Source organism: Camarhynchus parvulus, chromosome 10 (assembly GCF_901933205.1).
Source record: "Camarhynchus parvulus chromosome 10, STF_HiC, whole genome shotgun sequence".
Taxonomy (NCBI): domain Eukaryota; kingdom Metazoa; phylum Chordata; class Aves; order Passeriformes; family Thraupidae; genus Camarhynchus; species Camarhynchus parvulus.
The window spans coordinates 16960264-16980471 of NC_044580.1; positions in this window are offsets into that span (position 1 = coordinate 16960264).

Sequence of the window (20208 nt, forward strand, 5' to 3'; positions counted from 1 at the left end):
AACATAAGGATTCGGACATGGATTTAGAATTATTGTGCTTTCAAATTGTATGGAAATGGTCTGACTGAAGTAATAAGTTGATATTTTGGCTGGGTTTCACTGGCTTCTGTAACAAAGAATCACAAACCTCTCAGAGGTACTGGATCCTCTTCTGAGCACGAGGATTTTTCCATGCAGTTTGGCAGTTGACTGAGTCCTCAGCTCCTAATGGGGGAGAGGGGGTGATACATATAGAGGGACAAGGCAAAAGCCATAATTCCTGGTCAGACAGGACTGAAAGGTAACTTTTCTACTGAAAGAACTTCTCCCATGTATTGTGTCAGGACTGTCACAACCTCCAGCTGCCAGAACAACCTCTAGGGCAGTGGGATAACTACCTAAATGTAGGGAGACAGCAGTAGTAGGCAATGAATCTGCAAAATTGGAGATAAAGTACATGCAGTCCAACTGCAGAGCCAATTATAATCAATGTAGGTTGTTTTAGGGACTTTGCAGAAACCAGGATTTGACTTCACAAGATGAAATGAGAAATTTAACAGGGATGAAGAAAGGCGTTACCACGCTATTCATAACACTCCTTGTTAGAGGCTGCCAGCTTCTTCCTGCAGAAACTGAGGGGAGCTACAGGTGATGGAAAAATAAATTGGTCCCTGTGGGCACAGTGAGTTTGACTGTACATGTGTTTTAGAGATGAGGTCGATGTGCTATGAACTGCAGGTGAAATGGCAACAGTGGTACCTGGAAACCTGGTATTTGTCAGAGATGCTGGAGAGCTGCTCAGGGATGGTCAGGGAATAATTTTATTCAGGCTGAGTTTAAAATAAACCATTCCAAGAACACAGAAACGGCTTGTTGGAAGAGTAAATGGCAGATTGTGTGAATCTTTATGAATTTCCTGTCCTCTTCTCACAGTTTTACCATGCAATGGGGGGCGTGTCACAGCTGCAGGAGAACTTTGTGGTACAATGAAAAATTGGATGTAGTTTCCTACAGGTCAAGCCAGCTTCTCATTGCTGGCTCATCTCCTTGTGTGCACTTTTGAAGTACTGGGTTGTATATGATCCTGAAAAATGTCTGCAGCTTTTATCCCCCCTCCCCATACAGCTTTGGCTTCAGTCTGAAGCACAGTTATGTGACCAGGGAGAAAATGTTCTCTAAATGAATCCATCATAAACATAGTGCCTGTCCTGTAATGGTTGGGATTGGAGAGTAACAAACTAATAAACCAAAGTCTTTTATTTCTTTCCTTTTTATAGGTCATGTGCTGAAGGCTCCTGAGAAGAGCCTCTGTCTCCCAGCCCTGAGCTCAAAGCAGAGATCACCTCACAGCTTGCTTTAGTCAGGACTGATGAAGGAGAAATGCTGCTGGGTTTGCCTGGACACTCAGAGCCAGCATAGGTTTTGGTTCTTAATTGGGCAAGTCCAAGTTTTTCTGTAGCTTTTCTTGTCTACAACAGTAATATCTAGACCAGGATGGTTCTGACCACCCTTCCAAGGCTCTCTGGTTTCATTAATTGGGCTCCACACCTCCAAATTAATGACTGTGCGATGTGTTGCTGTTCCATTCATGAGACCCATGTTGTGGTGGATTTTGGCAGTACCAGACTCTCCTTCCACTGCCTTTGAACTCCTGCCTGGCTTTCCCCAGACTTTACAGAACCATCCACTTATCCTGCTGGCCAACAGCTTCTCTGATCCCTAAGGAGCTGATCCATTCCCTTTAAGCTGCACAGCTCTCTCATCTCTCTTAATTCTCCTTCTCTTTTCCTCCTCACCATCTCTGCTCTGCACAAATTGCTCCCAGAATGGAGCAGTGGATTTTGCACAGAGGAGAGATCACCTAGGACAAATCTACCAAGCTGTCGCTTCTCCCTCAGGTTGCTTTTTTCACTGTCACTTTTCTCCCCAGGCTCTGTAGCCCAAATTTTCCCTGGCCTCCATAGACTGAGGACAGAGAGAGCAGGAAAAAGTTGCCTCAGATTAATTATTGTCTCCAGCCCCTTTCTAATATCTCCATATTTTCTCTGTCTGGATTATTGCCTTTGGGGTCAAAGGAGTTTTTTTTTTTTTGATACTGTGCAGATAATATGATGGTAGAATGCAACATTGGGTAAGTAGATCACCTTAATCTTGTTTTCACAGCTCCTTTTCTTATGCTTACGTTTTGAATGTGAGGTTTGGATTTGCACATTTTCCTTCCTCTGCAGCACAGCCACCCTGGTACAAAGCATTGACTTTATTGTGTCTTAACAGGTCCTAGAAAGTTGCTTAAATCTTTATTTCTTGGCACAAATAATGGGGCAGGAGCATTTTCAATGCTGCCCTCATAATGAAGAGAGAACTTTTTGCTGGAACTCTACAATCATTTTTAGAAAAGAATTTGGAGCAATAAGAGTGAGTGACAGTTCTCCCCTCAAACCTTTTTTATTAACTGACGGAAAGGATGCCATTTGCTTCCTTTGCAAATAAAATGAACAAAATAGTGCGAGTGATACCTGAAAATATCACATAAAAAGTGCTAGGAAAAGGCAGCCCTGGCATCTGTTGAGAAAGGACATCATTGTTCTTATTCAGTCTCAGCCATGATGAGAATCTCACCTTCCAGACCTGACTACACAACAGGCTATTTTGAGGAGAGTCTCTTTACATTGGCTGACTGTACAAGGCTTTAAAATATATATATTAAATGTAGGCAAAAGGAGTGCATTCCAAAAAATCAGGCATGTAAATGAAAACTCCTCAAATCTTTGAAAAATCTTCTTTAATATTATATAATAAGAAATACATAACTGTGCCTATTTTTACAGTAATTTTCTTTCATTTGATGACATTCAATAGTAAGATTTATTATTACCCGCATGGAAAATATCCTGCCTGGGGGTGGTTGAAATAGATCTTGCAGACAAGTCATCAATCAGCTGGTGTTTATCTCTTCAGAGATCAGCGATATCAGTGGCAGGAACAATTCCAACCAATTCAAGAGTATTTACCGATAATAAAAGGAAATGTTCGTGTGGCTTTGTACTGCTTCTCTCGCCAGAGGTCACACAGCATTTTTGCAGGAGGGCTGATTTATTGAGGCTCCTTTGAAGCTGAGGCAGGGAGGGCTCTGAGGTGCCCAGAGCCCTTGCCCTGACACCTCTGTGGCCATCGCTCCCTCTCTGAGAGAAGGTCTAACTTCCCTGGCAGAGGGCTTTAAGATAACACCAGTCCTCCCTGTCCCCACTGCTAATGAGTTCAGCTAAAAGGATTTAAGACTGATGCAGACAAGAAGATCTTTTACATCAGCAGAATTGCATGCAAAATGATTCTTACACTTCTAAGGAGTGAATTGTAGCTTCTAACTGAACTCTGCTGTAATTCTAAAGCGGAAGGTCTTATATTTGTGTCCTGATAGAGAGGTTTTTCAAAATTTTATGACAACACTCAGAATATTTATAGGTGTTGACTGCAGGGTTCAGGACAAAGATCTGTTGTCCTTGAGGCAAAATAACAACCCTGACTTTACCTAGCATTTGCCTCTTGGTGTAATCAGTCTGGAACTAACACTGGAATTGTTACCTAACCCAAGTATGACACAGGGGTTTTGTTCCTCTCACTTTTGCTTTTTTTTCTTTGTAAAATTCAGTATTTATACTTACTGAAACAAAGAGCACTTTGAATCACAACATGAAGTGTATGGTTTTTAAAAGTTATAAAGGGGTCTTTTTTTTTTTTTGTTTAATTTCTATGGTTTTGTCTAAGGAAATTTACTGGAACATTCATTTCTGTTTGAGAGGAAACTTGCTCTATGTGGACAATAAAGATGTTAAGATCAGGATGAATGTCTATGGGAGATAATAATAATGAATGAAAAAATGCATCAGTCCAGCACTCATATTTTCCAGGAACTGCAAGAACTCAGTTCTGGGTTGTGTTTTAAATCTGAGCCCCATTGTTCCTGACTGGGTTCCCAGTCTGTTGGAAAGGCTTCTCTTTGTTCCTCCGAGCTGCTCCAATCTGAAGCATTTGGACCAGTTCCATATTTTAAGCAAGATTTTTAAGCTGAACATGTATTTTCATTCTTCCAGCTTTAGAATGTAGAGCAAAGCATCTTCCCCCTGCTTCCTGCTGGCCATGAGCAGAGCACATTGACACTGGCACAAGTAATTTGACCTGGGATGAGCCGGCAGGGGACAGCCAGCAGTTATCAGTGGTACGTGAGAGGTGCCAGGGGCACGCAGCTCCCCCGGGGCAGGAACATGCCTTGTGAGGCAGCGCTCCGGCCTTCACCCGGGCACGTGTGAGCTCTGTGCTCGGGGCTGGCGTGATTTGTTCTCCCCACAGATCCAAGGTGGGTGAGAACATGTTTTTCCCGCTGATGCTGTGGCATTTGGTGGCATTAATCAAATGCTTGTGGTGCCAGGGTCGAGATTTAGTTGTGTCCTTTTGCAGGTGAATGCCCCAGCCTGGTAGCACAGAGGTGGTTTTGTTCCTCTCTTTTCTTTCTCGGTTTTTATGGAATTTTTACACAAATGGTACTTGAGCTGTGAAGCACTGAGGGTGACCTGCCCTCGGACACTCTGGCATTTGCCCTGGCTGTGTGCAGCAGCAGCTTGGGAAGCTCTTCCTGCTCACAGGCAGGATTTGTTCCTGGCTAAAGTTACTCTCCTTGTAAGAGAAGTTATTTGGAAACGCGGCCTCTCACCCTTTTAACGCCCACCAGTTAAACTTCTTCCCTTTCAGAATGCCCACATAAGGTTTCCTGGCCCAGCCCAGCACCCACCTTGTGGCCCTGTGGCTGTGCTGGCTCTCCAGTGTCACATCGTGTGTGAAACACTCTTTCATACCAACAACTCCGGGAGCTCTGCACTCCTGTGTCACTCAGCATTTGTGAGCCCGACCCTGCTATTGACAGATTGCCGGTCTGTGAGACGGCTCTGACAATACAACCTGGCAAAAATGAGCCTGCAAATACTCAGGAGCTCGTTGCCATGGGCAAACCTGGGGTCCCCAAGAGGTCGATATCAGCGTGCGGGTGAAGCCATCCAGCAGGATCGCCTTAGAGCTCGCACGGAGCATGAACTGCTGAGAGGGGACTTGGCACTGCCTGCTGCTCAAGGGCACTGCTGGAGCAGCTTGTGAGCAGGCAGCTCGCCAGCCAGACAGGGCACGGCTGTGGACAGCTCACAGAGCGTGTGTGTGCGCAGGGCAGGCAGGATGCACAGCTGGGAAACGGGAAAGGGATTTCTGTAAACTTCTGCTCCGAGGGGGAAGAGCACATTCAGGCGATGCCAATCCGTGGAGGAGTAAAGAAATGATTTCTGGCAGCTAAGACAGGTTTTGGGTCTGGCTAAATCTGACAGAATGCTGTGGGGGAGAACTGGAGATGTCATGGTTAATGAGTATGGAAATTATATCAGTAGCTTGGCCATCTAGGTTTTAAATGTTGTCAATCTATAACATGCAATACTTCAGTGTAACATTTTCTGGCTGCCTAGTTTAAGGCATAAAGACAGGCAGCCTCTCAGTAATGAGTCAGTATCTATAGAGAGCAAGCTGTTGATAGCAAAGCAGAAATCTTGGCTTCTCATCTCAGCAAGTTTAAATTAATCAAAAAAGATGGTGGGCAGGAGAAGAAGAGGGGTTGTTTTCTTTTGTTTTCACATTTTTGACACACCTGACAAACTGAATTCCCCATGATTTTTCTGCCTCCCTGCTCAGCCCACGGGAGCATTAATTCCTCTCTCCTCTCTGTGCACTCCAGCCCATGAGCTGTGCAGTGACCCTCCTGCCCAGTTCACCCTGGCATCCTGGAGAGCACTTAGACTCTGCACCACGAATGCTGGGAGAAGGCAAAACCTGTTTACTGTAAACACTTTCTCCCCAGCACTGCAGTCCAGCCAGGGATAATTACCGAAACTCCGGGACAAAGGTGTTGTGGATCTTTTTACCGGTGGATGGAAAGGATCCTCGTCAGGTCTAATGAGTCTGTGGCTCTTGCAGACATCCAAGTGGGCCTTGCTGTCTCCAGAAGAGACAGAAAGTAACTCTGGGAAGGCAGAGTGTGGAATCTGACACTACTGCGTAATTGAGGAAAAAGAGCTATATGCATTATTTATGAGCAGAAGGCTGGGCTCAGTGTTAACAAGTGAGAAGAATGTGGCTTCAAAACACTGGCTTTCTGCTCTTCCCTGTAAGAAAGGCTTCTGATTTAAATTGCTTGTATTTGAGAGCAGGAGGGGAGACAGAGCTGTTTTTAATACTGAGCCTCATTCTGTGTGTACAAGATAGAGGGAGAGGCAGGGATTGCCCCGAGGAGAGCAGCCTCTGCTCACTCAGGCTGTGGCCAGGATGTGTCATACATGCTGCCCTGTAACGAGCTAATCCCGATCTGCTCCAGGCAAAAGATTTCACTGCAAGACAGAAGCAAGCAGAATTGCTACTCTTTTGGCATTTCCAATGGGCAGGGACGATTTTAAAAAGCTGAGGAATTTTCTCTGAATCACTCTATCCACCCCAAGCCCTCCCTTTGCAACCACTGCCCAGTTTTGGGGTCGGATGAGTTGATTTTGTGGCTTTTGTCCTCTTATGGGTCCCCCACCAGCAGGGTCTGCCCTGTTGGGTGTTGTGGTCGGAGCTGGAACTGGCATGAGCCATCCAGCTCAGGCTGTCACAAAATCTCAGAGTAAAGTTACACAAATGTGCTGGGGCTTTTAGCTGTTTTCTGATTATTTTCTAAAGAAACCAGGCCTGGCTGGCTAATGAAGTTTTGCCCTTCATGATGACAACGTGTGATTATTATCAGCAAAAGATATTATGTTCCAAAGAGTACAGGATGCTGATCTGCCTTTTTTCCTGGGAAAACACAGCGTGGGCTGAGGCAGGGCAAGTCCCTCCCTGTGGAGAGATCACCTTCATAGCTGAGCAAATTATCACCCTCATCACTGTCTGCATGGCAGTCACACCTGGAGGCAGGAGCAGGAGCTTGAACTCTCCCTGGACCTTTTTGCAGCTCAGCACATCCATTAAGGACCCCACCACAAAGGGGTAAAGGCTCTTCCTGCTCCACCCAGCAGTACATGACATTTGCTGCAAAAGATTTCCCTGCTGCTACTGCAGCCCTGCTTGGATTGGGAGTGCATGCTTGGCATGTTTGTGGTGCAAATCTGGTACCCAGCACTGCTTCATGAGCTTGTATTTGCAGAAGTTCCATGCTTTCGTTTTCTGCAGGTCCCAAAAGGTAAGAGAACCTTCCATTTTCTTCCCTTTTTAAAGGTCAGCAGTTTCTCCCATCCCCATTTCTGCATTATAGCCAATGTCCTTTCCATGGTATAAAATCCTGACTCCTTCCTGCTGTGAACCTGAGCAGCCAGGACTTTATTTCTGGGAGGAAAATTAGCTCAGTGGGATAAGATGAGAATAACTAGGCCTCTGTAAAAGTCAGGAAGCAAGAAGTGAACAGCATTGCACTGGAACTGATGGGGGAAAAGCACTCTGTTCCTTGATTTCTAACACTGGCTCATTGATTCTCCTCTTGGTTCAATCAGCAGTTACTGCTTCTCCTTAATCCAGGTTCATAATTTCTTAGTGGAGCGGGTCCTTAACAGAAATACCCCTGAGAAATCATAACAACGGGCTGGAGGGGAAGCTGAAGAACACTGGGATCTTGCCTGCATCCCAGGAGGATGTATTGGAGCAGGGAATTGCTGCTTCTAATGGGGTTCCCTGGAAAGCCCCTTGGCAGCCAGGTTTGTGGCTGCACAGCTGTGTTTGGTGTCCAGAGGGGCCAGCAGACCTCGAGCTGGGTGCTGAAAACGAGTAGCACCTTTTTCTAAGGAGTACTGCTAAGTTTTCCCTGTCCCCAGGCTTCTCATAGCAAAGAAGGTAAGGGCAGGAAGGACTAATGAATAAAGATGATTTTTGTAAAGGTGGGATTGGAACAGGAGAGGCTGGAGGTGAGGCACAGCGATGGGGGAGGAGGGAGGCAGCCCGTGTGGGGACTGGTGAGTCATGCATCCTCCAGCAAGCACTGACTCACTGGGAAGATGATCGCTCTGCTGTTCCCTTTCTGCTAAGGATGAGGAATAGTCAGTCGGCACAACTTTATTCTGCAAGCTCCCGGGCTGGAGAGTGAGGTGTAGAAGGGAGGGAGAGCTGGAGCACCGAAGTGGGAGGCAGGGGTGAGCCCTGGGGCACAGCCTGCAGCTGGTGCCGCTGCTGAGGCTCCCTGCAGCAGCTGAGGGGAGAATTCCCCGAGCACGGGCTGGCTGTGGAGCAGAGGCTCAGCTCCCCCAGCCGGGCTGGGCACTGGGGGCTGCAGTACCCGTTTGTGTTCTCTCTGCTGCAGGGGCAAGGCGCAGGTGCTGCCAGCACTGCTGCTCCCTACGAGGCACACAAACTCCTTGGAGCCAGGCTTGGAGTGTGCCAGCTGGGACAGGTGTCACCTGGCAGAGATGTCACATGGGAGAGGTGTCACCTGGCAGAAATGTCACTTGGGAGAGGTGTCACCCTGCTCCCCTGTGGCCAGTTAGGTACAATCTGTGGGGATGCAGTTCTGTATTTGTTATCTCCTGCCCAGCTCATTATATTTGACAGATGAGGAGAGCCACCGCTGAATCTGTATTATCTGCAGATTTTAAAAGGAAATACATCTTTTTACCTGTTGTGTACACAGGAGAGTGATTCTGCAGGGCTGAGGAGAGGGACCAGAGCCCTATGTGGTTTCTTCCTCTCTGAGAAAAAGAGGAAAGAAAATGTGCAAGAAGAATACAAAATGACCCCAAAAGCTGATTCTCTCTCAGATTGTTGCAGCTTTCATATGAGTGAAGTGCAGAGAGCCCTGATCCACAAAATGGTGCTGTCAGGATTTTTGGAGCAGTGAAAGGCTCCAAGTGTGTCTGTGCAACCAGCACTGAGGGCAGGGGCTGGAACTGCCCAGCACAGCCAGTGCCCAGAGCTGGGATCAGAAACTGGGAGAGCAGTTGCAAGTCAGAGCTGCAATTTTCTTTTGCTTCACAAGTTTCATGTTGGTAATGTGAAGTAATTAATGAACCAGAGCAGTGCTGCAGAGGGGGAATAATTTTAATGTTCCTTTTAAGAGGCTACTAAATCAATGGGGCAGTTTAAAAAGAAATGATAGCCTGGAGATTAGGAGACTTAATGGGAGAAATTAGTCAGGGTTTTGAGAGTGATCGAATCTCAAGTAGGCAGGTACCTCATGAACTGCAGTGTGGGCATTTGCATGTTCAGCACAGGCAAGGACTCACTGAGTTTGAGGCCTGGCTGGTCAGACTGGGCAACCGTGCTCAGACGTGAAGGTCCCCAGCACTTGGAAGAGACACTGAGAGACTGTAAAGCACAAGCTCCACTCCTGCTTCCTACTGTGCAGGAGCAGTATTTTTCCACTCCTGTCACAGGTCTTCTGACTACCAGGCTCAGCAGCGATGTCTACATGGGCTTTTGCAGGCAGATACGAGCTTACTCTGGCTGCTGGCCAAGAGAACCAGAAGCCATGGAGCTGCAGCTAATGTGCTATATGCCCAAATTGCTGTGGCCTGCTGAGAGGCAGGATATTAGCTTGAGCTCAGGGCTCTGGCCAGCTCAGACCATGAGTGAAATAAGTTTTCCTCTGTGTGCAGAAAGGCATGGAGACAAGGATAGACAACTTGTATAGGATTCAGAAAGCCATTTTTATACGGGCTGGGGCAGGTTAGCTGAGCCCAGGAAGATCAGGCAGACACAGCTCCCTGTGCACCCTGGCCCAAGCACAAAAAGCAGCACCACATGGTTGGCCTCAGAGCCAGCCAGATCCTCCTGGCCAAGGAAAACTGCTTTGGGAGCTGCATCCAAATTCTGTGGGCCTCCAGTTGGCTCTCCCTGTCGCAGGCATACCCAGCGTTTCTCCTCTGTTTTGGATGGCAGGGACTGGCTGTGGACAGGGAGGGTTTGAATTCCGTCCTCACTGGCTCTGTGAGTTTCTGCAGGAAAATGTTTGTACAATGTGACACCTGATGGGCCATGTTGAATTCTGAGCTCTGAAGGTGGACAGGCACCTACATGTGTCCAATTTGGACTAAGATGAAAGGCTGTCTCCATTTTAAATGCGTATATTACCTAGCTGGATTAGCAGATTTTTTTTATTCCTAAAATTTTTTACTTTCTCAGTTTTGGAGACTGCTTTGCATGAGAAATTTTACCATGTATTCAGTGTTAATGGAGGAGGAACTGTGTCTGTGTGTGTACATGTATGTGCATATGTACACACGCAGTGTACAAGAAAACAGAGACCTTTATACGTAAGTACACACCCAAAATTCAGTCTTGGTTATCTTGGAATAATACATAAAGATATTAAGGCTTTACAGCAAAAAACTGTGTGCTAGGCGGTGTCATGGTGCAGTGAAGCATTTTAAAAGCAGGAATTTGAGTAACTGTCTCAGTTACTGAGGATAGAACCATAATTTGAGCAGGAAGTAGCTTTAATTAAAACAGACCCATCAGGTGAAATCCTGGCCCTATCACGGTCAATGGCACAACTCTGACTGATCCTTCATGGAATCAGGATTTTACTCAGATCTTGTGACATTTGCCTTTTCTGAATCTGAGGCATTAGTCCTCGAACAGAATACATAAGCTAAAAATGGAAAACTGCCTGACCTAAAATAGTTTGACATCCATATCATAGTGCTTATTGTCTGAGAGTACATCTAAATGACATGTTGATTAATCCTGAAGTGAGGAAAATGCGATTCGTTGGAAAGAACTGGGATTGTACCAATAATTCAGTACCAGAAGCTACACAGCCATCAACTCAGTGTGCAACGTTTCCAGGAAAACTTTATTTGCAAGCTGTCAGATTCATCTGCCATTTTCCCAGCGACTTTGGTTCCCTTCTGAGTGGCCCGGACGAAATGCTCCAATCCAGTTCATGTGGGCTATCAGCTACTTTGCTAAAGCAACTTTCCTCCTGCCTTTTACTGAAAACAAAACAGTCACATCAAGTCAGGTTGCTGTGAATGGCTCTTAAGAGAGATGTCGGCTGCACTTAGTGCACAGCTGGGGCCAAAGTGAAGCTGTGTAAGTGCCTGAGCTGTTCAGCTGGAAATTACATCTTGTGCAGGAACCTAAATGTCAAGTTCCCCAGTCCCCCTCACAGCCAGAACTCCAGCAACTCCCCTTTTCCCATGACTTTCTTCCCTTTCCTACAGATGTAGCTGTGTTTTCCTTCAGACACAATAAATCTTATATGGGAACGCCAAATGTAAAGCAGAGCGAGCTGAGCTGTCACCCAGGACTTCAGATGACACTTAGCCACATTAACGAGTAAACAGAGCCCACAGGAAAGATGCCTTTTGAAATGCACTGTTTGTGTCAGCAGTGCTAAAACTAACGAGCCAAAACAATGAGGGGAAAAAGGGGAATCATCAGATGCACCTAAAGCTATAGGCTATAAAGTCAGATCGGCTGAGAGCAGCTCAGATACAAGCAAATCATTGGGACAGTGCATAAATTATGATTTCCATAAGCAGTAAGACAGCGACTACTCCCAGCCTTGTGATGGGAGGAAAGCACTAAAAGAAAGGCTAAATGTAACCATGTGAAAAGAAGGGAGCAGGAATGAATGTGCTTCTTATTTTGGAACCTTCTCATGGCAAACAAGCAAGGCTGGAGCCAAAATCTCCAGGACACAGAAGGAAGTTGGAACTGTTACCCCAGCGCGTGGCTCACGAGAGAGCTGGCACAGAGAGAGGGATCAGCTCTGCATTGTTCAGGAGGAGCCTCACAGAGCATGCAGCATAACATGCATCCCCAGGGCCTTTGGAGGCAACCACTGTCAACAGTCAGTGGAATCAGTCCAAAGTCAGAGAAATGTTACTAAATGATAATTTCACTCGTGATGATGGGGAAGCAACACTGTGCACCAGAAGAAAAGAAATAAACCGATGGTAGGGTATAGAAATGGTGCTGTGGAAATGGCTTTGCTTTGCTTGCTGGAGGTATTTACTCTTCCATTGAACCAGTTCTTAAACAATAATCCTCTGAAGGAGCCTTTCAGATCACTGACATGGTGAGAGGAAACCAGTATTAGCTACAGTGCTTACATTCGTGGTTGCTTCACGTTGATACAAACAAAAGTGCTTGGTCTGGAATTGACAATAGCTGTGGTTTAGGTTTTCTTCTTTCAGTGATCCCAAATTATGCCTGCCTGAATAATTTGGTACTAGAGGCAGAATAAACACCAGCTCTTAATAGCTGAATTTTTAAGGTTAAAATTGAGGCTAAGTACATAACATTTATCTTCCTCTGAAGAAAGCATGTGTACCCTGGTTAAAGGGGAAGATGAAAACCATGTCTGTGAGAGCAATGGCTGATGGCTTAGTTCTGCATGATAAAATAAATAACTTCGATTAACTTCAAGCTCCAGTACCTCAGATGTTTGTTGTCACAGAGGAGCAGCTTGGCTGATTGGCAGCTCTGATTTAGTCGACATGTGTTAACAGAAATTGCTCAATTTACATGGAGTACTTCAATCTGCTGTTTTAGGAGTTTTTGTCTTACATAGACTGGCATTTCAGCTTTTGAATAGATGGAGGACTTGTAAGGGTCATTAAAGAAATTGCTAAAGCTTCTGCAAATGCTTGGGCCAGATTGCTGACTGAGATGCAGAGCATGCACGTGTCACTGCAGATACTTCCCAGATAATGGTGCTGATTGAGATTTTAATCTGGACAGAGTGCTGGAGGCAACTTTCTTTCCAACACTCAATTATCCTGATAATAATATGCTTATTTTTTTCCTGTGTTCAAAATGTGTGGTCTGCTGCAACTGTGCAGTGTGAGTACAGTGCTGTACGGAGGGGGAAAAATCAGGGAGCAAAAGTGACTCCACGGCAAAGGGCAGGGACAGCACAGTCCCATAGTGTGCAGGGTGATGTATTTTTACCTTGAATGGGCTGAGTAACCACCATGAGAAAGGGCTGCATTCCTTCCCACAGGCTGCAGGACAACTCCTTGGTTCTCAACAGCCACAGAGGAATAAATCTGGAGCACAGCCTGCAGCCAGGACTACGTAGCATGCTGTAGGGGCAAGACTCTCATTTTACTGTGCATTTGCATCTTGTATCCTCCCTGGTGGGATGCTGATCCATAACAGTCCTCTAAAGTCTCACACAACACAAAGAATCCAGACTAGTTTCCCACGGACACTCTCCATGAAAGAATTTCTTAGAAGAGATAACTCAGCCAGGAAATGGGAACTAGGGGGCCACATTCCTTCATTCAAATCCATCTCCCTTTGGTAAAGGATTAAAAAAATTGTCCCTATATGACTAATTCCAGCTATATTTCCCTAATTTCTAGGGAAGCAACAGTTTCTAGAGATGAAGAGTAAAGCCATTTGAGGAAATGAAGCTTTATTTGCTTTTTAGTAATTAGAGAATTTTCTGCTAGATCAAATTACCAATAACATTTTGGATATTAAAATGTATGAAACCTAGATTTACTTTTCGGCCTCTGTATCATCTTCTGATCCTTAATACTTTTCATCACGCTCAAGGAATGAAAACAAACTCAGCTGTTTTGTGTTTGTTCACAGTTGACTTTTACCAGGGCTGTGTTAGTGTTGTTACGTACTTGTTATAAGTAAAGGCAGAGCACACACTTCTGAGACAGCACAGAATATTCACCCTCACTTTCAGCAGGTTACAGCCCAAAACGAGTGTAGCAAACCTGCCAGGAGAGCCAGAGAAGGTTCTGCTTCTTCTCCGATTGTTGTCTGCAGGGATAGCTGTCAATTTGACTCGCTTGCTTTATGTGTCCAGTTGAATTTGTTGTTTGAAGTGAATGCACATGCCCTAAAGCAAGGAACATAAGATTTTTGGTTTTTTATGATCAGTTGAAAGTTTTTCCATGTACATTAAATTCAGCTGTATTGAATTTAGTTAAGCTAGTGCTGGGTACCCACTCTCACTCCGGACTAGGAGTGATTTGGGTTAATTTACTTTAAATCCATCCCTGACTGACTTGCGCTGCCCTGAGCTCGCACCTGACTTAGGCTCTCAGTTACCGCATTTGGACCAAGAGCTCGGGGATGCTGTTGGCTGCCAGCACCATCAGGACACCACAATCGCAGCATTCCCGCAGCAAACGTGAGCTCCACGTGTCAGCGTGACCTCAGGGCAGGAAAAAGAGAAGTCTGAACGGGTTTCTTCCATCGCCGATGGCCACGGGCTAAGAGCAAACACACACGGTCAATTAGCGAGGCTCAGCTGATGCGCGGTGAGTTGTCAGGCACGTCGGGACCTGAATGAGATCGCTCATTCATGGATTCAGCCCCTGAAAGTGTCCTTTTTAAACTGCTGTTCTATAAACAAGTGTAACTATGGCTGTGGACACGCGGACAAATTAGTGCGGGGATAAGGAGGCTCTGTGTGTCAGCTGTTCCATCTGCATACCTGCCGGGTGAGCTGAGGTTGCCTCTCCTCCCCTCCCCAGGGGGAAGGTACAGCTCGGGCATGGCAAACCCGAGGCTGGCTTCCTCGGCAGTGAGGGGTTTAGCCTAGTTTAGAACGGTTCAGCTTGGTTTAAGTGGAGTAAAACAGATTTAAGCCACTTTAACACCAGTTAAACTGTACTTATTGTGGATTTTGCTCGTTTGCTCAAATGGTGCAGTTGTGCAGGTCAGATCTTTGAACCAATAAGAGACTTCCATTGACTTTCTGGAGCAGTGTTTTATGGAGAAGTTTGAAGGCCTTTCATTTTGGAATCTAAAGATGGGTTTGCATCTTAACAAACCAACCACAAGGCAACAAAGAGAAACCCCACAATCCCAAACTTTCGGCTTTCCTCCCAAATAATAACACTGTTTCTTACTCTGCCCTGTGGGAGATGGTCTTACTTTCTAAGAAGAAATTTGCTTCTTCCCAGCAAGGAACACAACAGGATTTGCTAAATTGAAATTAAAGTTTCAAAAGCTCCAAACACAGTATGTGCTTGGACCCTTTGAAACTGTGACTGAGACCAATGAAACACAGGGTCAAACACTGAAACTTCGGGTTACTTTTCTTTCTAACTCAAAAACTTGAATTCAATCTCAGTTCATCTTTCATATAACGAAAGGGAAGACATTTGATTAGGTTCTGTGAGATCACGTGGATGGATTCAACACATGGCTGCAGGACCAGGCATTATTATCTTGGACACATTTTGAACACTGCTTCTCACTCTGCTATCAGCCACCGCCACCTCTGCAGTAATGTGACAGCAAGAGAAAAAGGATGGGAAGGCGATAAAGTTTGCCCACGCAAGGAGAAAAGAACTTTCTGTCCAAAGCCAGCTGGCTTGGCTTGGGAATGAAATGGCATTTTAGGGAGAGGTGACCTGTTTACATGAGCTTTGTCTCAGAACACTTGTCCTGGGGGCCACAATGGGGTCTGAGACGCAGTTTATCACAGAAAACCACAGAAAACAGGTGAGCTGTCTCCGTGCCAGTTTGTCTTCTAAACTGTTTGACAGATAAGAAACCATCCTCAGAGATTGCAACAAATGTGCTGCCGCATTTCATGGTAAGAACCGAGCATATTTTTAGTAAAGGGTTGAGAAAGTATGCAATAATCCAAAATCCCAGCCAAGAAAACCACAAACCCCGTAACAAACGCCTGGTGGGATTCAGAGCTGGGAAACGTGCACCAGTTGATCCACGTTAACACTTCACATTTTCAGCTGATTTTTCCAGACTCCAAGAGAGAATCCATGGCTTTTTTTCCTCTACCTGGAAGGGCCAGGGGAAGCAGGGAATCTGCTGGGTGCTCTTTATCCTGTGGGATACAGACCAACCATCCTACATGTGCTCCCAAAGAAATCAATGGGATGTGCACCAATGAAATATTTATACTCAGGAGTCTGTTCACCATTATAAAACCCCAAAATATACCTTGTAAACTGCCCAAGTTTAAAAATTAATCTTTATTCCATAAGTTAACTGCTTTAGAAGTTTCTTTGTTGTGCCTTGTACACTCTAACAGATCCTGCAGAGCCACGGTGGGCTCTGGATATGCAGGCTACCAGATCAGGATAAAAAAAATATATTTTATCCTTTTTGTATTGCAGTTTGGTCAGTGAGTTTAAAGTGAAGCAGACAAAATGCAGGAAAAAAAATAACACTTAAATTTGCATTTTAAGAGCAGCTTTAGCTGATTGCAGAGGGAGCTGAGGGTGCTCTGCACAAGTCAGGAGAAACTTATCTGGCTTTTAAGAGTTCCACAAGTCTTTTGTCACTTGAAGAGGCCCCATCAGCTTCAAATCTACTTTAAAAAAGTAGTTCAAAAACGTTTCAGGTATTATGGTCTCCTATATCTATTTCTGTCCCTTTTGTTTCCTAACAGCATGAGATACTGACCACACATACTGCTGTCAAATATAGAAATTAAACTTACAGAAAAAAGGAGCCATTTTCTCTTTAATCTCTTGGAAATTTTTCCAGACTAAAGCACAGTTCTTAAATTGATAATATCCCTTTAAGAATTTATTTGCCAGGTAATGTTAGAAGAAAAAAGACTTTAAGGTCAGTTTGAACATTAAAAAGATTCCCTTTAAAATAAATTTCAAATCTATATTGGAGATAATGGCAAGCAGTATTTGAACAGCTCTCCAAATTATAAAATATATTTTACACCTTAAAAATGCAAATAGCTTTAAAATCCTTTTAAGTGATTTCCAGCTCCTTGGAAAAAGGTCAAGATTTATCCTAAGAAATACTTTGTTGCATAAAATAATACAAATAGTTTAGTGTTGCAATATATACCAGTCATAATATGTATAAAGCTACAAAATTATTAACAGATGAGGGCCTGTAAGTTTTGAATAATGCAGTAAATATGATTGTTTTTGAGGGGTGAAATAACACAATGCTGTCAGAAGGGAAAATTACATTTTAATAATGAAAATATTGAACATAACTATTTTTCTTTAGATCTGCTAAGCAATCTGTGTGTTCCCTATGAGATGTCAAACTATAGAGTGCATATGAAGGCTTTGCTCCCTCTATAAATATACATGTGCACGACACATTGCTAACAGCAGCAAGCGAGTGCTGGGGAAATACAGCAACAATGAAGTTCCTGAGAGAGGCTTATTTTTTCAAGTTATTAAAAGAAGGTGGCAAGCGTTCATGAGGATATGAAAATTTCAAGCCGTCTGCAGGAAACTCTGAAAACCTCTGGTTAAGGCTGCTGCCAAAAAATCTCAGCTATGTTATGTCAGAATGTTTAATTGCAAGCTGCAACTTTAATGAATGGAAAGATATGGCAAAAGCAGGAAGTTTCTGAAGCAACATGGAGCCACCATGAAAATAAAATACCAAAGGTTGTAATCTCGAGTGCTGCTGGAAGCAGGAATTTCCATCCAGGCTCTGCCTCCTTTCCCTGCTGTGCAGGGGCTGCCAGCTGAGGGGAGAGGTAAGAGGCTCTGGATATCATCTCCTGGGCTCAAAGCAGCACTTGTTATGTCCATGTGAACAAGTCAACCTCTTTGCATTTGTCATTAGGGGTGTTTACAGGAGTGCAGCTTAGGAATGAGGGGAGGAAAGGCAAATGTCAGAGTGCATTAAATAACGTATTTTCTTTACTTTCCAAGAAGCTTGCTCGCAGCATGATGTTGCTATTTATAGCCCATCTCCTAAACCCAGCTGTTGGTTCATGTTAACATGCAGAATGGTGAGAAAATCCCAGCAGAAGAGCGTGAATCCCAGAGAGACTTGTGGGACCTATAAAATATCACAAATTCTGCTGAGGTCCGGGCCGGGCGTGCCCTCGGTGAGGCAACACCAGCATTTCCCTGCTGATCCTCCAGTGTTAGAACACCAAAATGAAAAGTTGCAGCAGAAAACTTCAGGGAACTGAGCTCACACCCCTGGCTGGAAGAATTTGAAAGAGTACCTTTACCTGTAACTCAAAACTAGCAAATACACTGTACACCCACATAACAGCATTCTTAGACAAGCTGTGTCTGATCTAATCTTATGTACCTTGGCCACAAGTTTTGGAAAAACAAATATTCCCAAGGCAATCCGATTAGTGAGTATACCATATAATGATGTGGAAATACTAGTGGTTTATAGAGAGCAGTTTATGGGATGGATTGAGTGAATTTAATTCATGCATTGTAAGGCAACTTGGACTTCAGTAAAATAAGGATATCTTGATTTTATCTGTGTGTAGTGGAACATCAGAGCCAAAGAGAGTAAGAGCAGCACTCCAGAGCACAGACAGGGAGCTCAGGGGACTTTGTTCCCAGCCAGCTCCCCGAGAGGACAGGCAGTGCTTGTGCTGAGGTGACCACGGGGTTAACGGGGTTACCCAAAGCCTTAATGGCCAGGAACCATTATCTGCTCCTCTCTGATTTCCTGCTCCCTAGGTGGGAGTCCCCCCTGCCCTTCTCCTTTGTTTCTAATGCGAGTTCCCATCCTGAAATGCTGTGAGTACAATTCGTTTTTGTTGCAATCAGTAGTCCCTTACAAAATCTTCATTCACAGAGTGTTTCCCCCATTGTAAGTGGAACAATGTTAGGAATTAATCTGGCCTGTGATTTGTAGGAACCTTATTCTGAAAACCGTGTTCTTAGACCCCCCCCCTTCCCTTTGAAGGGTAACTTAATTGTTTGGCAAACATGCAAAACCTACATAACATCCCCTACTCTTCTTAGCTATGATTTTAAAAGTCCTGCATTTTGGTTTTATGTAACATTCACCTCTAGAAGCATGAGGCTCAGATTCTCTTCTCCAGGACACAAGATTAAAAAGCTGATTTCTGGAATATAAGAAGTGTTTGAAAGGAGGAAAAGCCATGGTACATCTCTGAAGTGGATTGTAAGAAGGTCCTAAAATGTAAGTTGAAAGTTAGTAGAGATCTGATTTTGGTGGTAGTGCCTCCAAAATACCTTGAATGGGTGGGTGGAAGTGCACTGGAATAGAGATGCAAGGGAAAGCTTTATTGCCATAACAACTGCTGGATGATGACTCTATACAACTCTGAGGCTATTCAGTTAAAATTAAGAACCCTGCTATCTTTTTTCCTTATCTTTCTTTATATTTGCTATTGCTCTGAGTTTATTTCTCTTTGGATATCATGGAAATTGCAGTGCCTGCTATTTGACCAAGGGAAGAGATTTCAGGGGGCTCTTTTCAGTCTCTGGGTTGTACATAGGATGGGCAGAAACGCAGTCAGTGGTTGTTCCCTTTTCGCCCAGAAGTGATCCTGGCAGATGCTTGTGGTAATTTCTCCCTTGTCATATTGACACTCCAGTGTGATGTTCTCTGGGGCTTTCTTATGTTGCTGCTTCTCCAGTCTTACAAAGATTGCCATTTTTTCTCTGCAGTGTACATTTTTCTTCTGTATTATCCAGGAGAATTTGGTCTTTGCAGTTGTCCTGGAAATTAAACCCACTGCAGCACCATCAGGTCAGGGAGTGATTTCAGGATTTTGATGCACCAACTCTTCTGTGACTTTATTTGTGTCAGCCTGAGGGGTGACATTTGTCACTCACTGTGACACATCAGGACATCTGTGCCCTCCCCACCACCCATCCTGGTTCCCCACCAGTCCCAGGAGTGTTCTGCAGGAGCAGATGTGGCAGCACATCATCACACATGGAAAAAAACATCTGGAATTTCAACTGCAACCTGAATTCTGCACTTCCTTTTCTCAATTGTTACACAGGGCAGTGTTTCCAGCAGGGCAGGAAAGCATTTCAGTGGGAAGGAGGCTGCTCTGTGCCCCTGAGGCATTGTTTGCAAGGCTCATAGAGAAATCCCTTGAGCAACACATGCTCTGCTTACTCTTGTGGTGCCACTGAAAAGGACAGATTAGAACCAATTATTTATCTCTTTGGCTTCCTGCTCTATTTTTTGCCAGCTTGGAATCATATGTACTGAAAATAATTCATGAGTATATCCAGAAGTCCTTGCTCAGGCCTTGCTTCAATGTCTTACTCAGATTCCCACTGACTTTTATAGCTTAAATATTCAGTATTTTATCTTAACATCTTCTCAGCATATTGCTGTCAAGAGAGGATTTTGTGGTATTAATCATTAGATTCTAGTAATAGACCTTACAGGTATTATGGATGGTAGGTATGGTGAGGAAGGAGAGAATAAATCTTATTCATATGAAAATCAATGACATTTTGACTGTTCATCTTGAAATTGAAACAAAACTGTGTGGATTTAAATATC